The following is a 2,604-nucleotide window of genomic DNA, read 5'->3' as shown; positions in this document are numbered from 1 at the left end:
TTAAGATTAGTACATATTCCAGGTTAAGTACTTTAACTAAGATTGACCTATCCCAGGTTAAGTACTTTAACTAAGATTGACCTATCCCAGGTTAAGCACTTTAACTAAGATTGACATATTCCAGGTTAAGTACTTTAACTAAGATTGACCTATCCCAGGTTAAGTACTGTAACTAAGATTGACCTATCCCAGGTTAAGCACTTTAACTAAGATTGACTTGATGAACCTTTTAGTCATTATATCGTTTGTACTAAAAGTGAAGGTATTGACTTGTTTGATTGTTTATAAATACAAAACTACACAATGGACTATTTGTACTCTGCCCACCACGGGTATCTAAACCGGGTGTTTAGCGTCGTAATCCCACAGACTTGCCAATGAGGGGGGTTGTATCCATTAATCAAAATAACCTTTAAGAAATTCTAGCTGTCATTTTTTTTAATAATAATTAATTTCGAACTCTAACACCTCTTTGGAATTATATTCTTACGTTAAACAATTGGTTTAACTACTTCTTGATGATATTCATAATGGATTTTCCTACATTTTATATAACTTGTATTTTTTATAATCAGACAAATTTTTATAATATAAAATCTTAAAGTGTACAGAAGATATTAATGAAATAACTGAACAAATCTGCAAAAAAAGACACAGATGTGTCACCTTAGGAATTCTTGACTGAGTGAAAATATGTTTGCTCGCATATTTTTATGAGCAGAAGCAGAACTGACTCCTCCATAACTTGAGCCACATTTCAATAAAACTTAAATACTTGTGAAAATACTGCAATGTTCAGGATAAGAGCAATCAGTTTGTTTGAGAAGTGGATGTTCAGTTGGTAGGATGTGAGCCAGAAACCCAAGGTTCGAGATCCCGTTAGGGCTGATTCTTTAAAATCCAGATTCGTTATAATAAATAAGCTAACCATACTGCTAAAAAAATGATGCTGTCTTTGTTTTTCTATTTATAATTCTATGATCAATAATTAATTTTGTTTTGTTTACTGAAGGTTTGTTATCACGTTTAAAAATAATAATTCGCGTTTTTTTAATTTAGAAAAGAATACGAAGCAGCAGAATTTGACCGTAAAGAGCATATCTATGACCATCTACATGAAACTTTGAAACACTTTAGATTCAAAAAAAAACAAACAATTTGTTTGTTTATTCTAAAATTTTAACGTATAGTCGTGAAAAGCATCCACTTCTTTGGCTACTCTTGTCAAGACAACTTAATTTGAAAATGTAAAACCTCTCTTAAAACAAGATTCTCCTATGCTGATACCTTTATAGTATGGTGTGAGAATGTTAAGCCTTGCGTTACCAATTTGCCAAAGTACCTTTATGGAACACAAATGCACTGTGGGTAACGAAAGGTTTAAGATGTTGTTTCTAGTAGGGTTATTTTAAGATGCATTTTCGATTTGAAATTTATGCTAAAAACAAAATGGCATTATATAATAAACACAAGATGCTTCTATATAACATATATTTAACATTAATACAGAAGAGTGTTGAGACATCTCTATTTAAGAAGCCTTAACCAATAAGATAGAAGAACGTTACGATATTTCTACTGTAAGATAACTTTGTAGTATTCCCAGATACTTGTCAATAAATAACCGAGCACCTAGTAGGCAGAACGACAAATGTAGTGATTTGTGCAGAATTTAAAAAAATGATACTAGACTAGATGCTAAATAAGCTATTTTATTTGCTTATGTAGAAGTTAAAAAAGAAGTTGGTCACGAAGAATGTTGAACTGTTGAATGAAAAGATACCAAACTGTTTAAACTTAAATTCTATATATTTGGAATAGAACTAAATGAAAGCAAAATTGTGTTTCTTTCTGAACAGAAGTTAAAAATGATACAAAAATGGTCAGTGGAATTAACTTAACGCTAAAAAAATGAACGTAGTCACAACCAAACATTCTCTATGAAGCCATTGGTTTTAAAAGCAGAAGCAAATATTTTTGAAAGCATTATTATTATTCTCAAAATTAAACTTTTACTGATAGCTAACGAATCCAAGACTGGATCACAACGTTCTGTTCCATAAAATTTCCTCACACTCAGATGAAGTTGGATGGAAAATAACCATTTTGTTGAACAGCACATAACGTCCTCATGTTACTCATGCCACTGGATGTATAAGGGCCAGGCTTTCTTAAGTGTCCGTTTTTCAACTGAAGAATGTTGAACAAATCTTCTCCTATAAGTATGATTTATACAGTTGTTGAAAATATAACTACAGAAAAACTTTGTGCCAAAAATCTAACACCCAGGCTACATTCTGTCATATTTTTTCACCTAGATGAAGATGACTACTGTTTTCCACATGTGTTCTCCTTTACCAGATTATATTGTACCATGGCCTGGTGGAGAAGGCGCTCGACTCGCAATCTGAGGGTCGCGGGTTCAAATCCCAGTCCCACCAGACATGCTCGTCCTTTCCAAGAGGGAAGGCTGTCAAGTGGGTTGCATCTTTGACGTAAGAAACAGGTTTAGAAACGATGGCAGAGCATCGCCTCGACGATCCGCAAAGACTATGGGAAACAAACAAAAAAAAAAACCTGTGTTTGGAGTATGATCAACTCAAA

The sequence above is a fragment of the Limulus polyphemus genome, unplaced genomic scaffold (assembly GCF_000517525.1).
Source record: "Limulus polyphemus unplaced genomic scaffold, Limulus_polyphemus-2.1.2 Scaffold926, whole genome shotgun sequence".
NCBI lineage: Eukaryota > Metazoa > Arthropoda > Merostomata > Xiphosura > Limulidae > Limulus > Limulus polyphemus.
The sequence above is the reverse complement of the archived record's forward strand: the minus strand, read 5'-3'. Positions refer to the sequence as shown.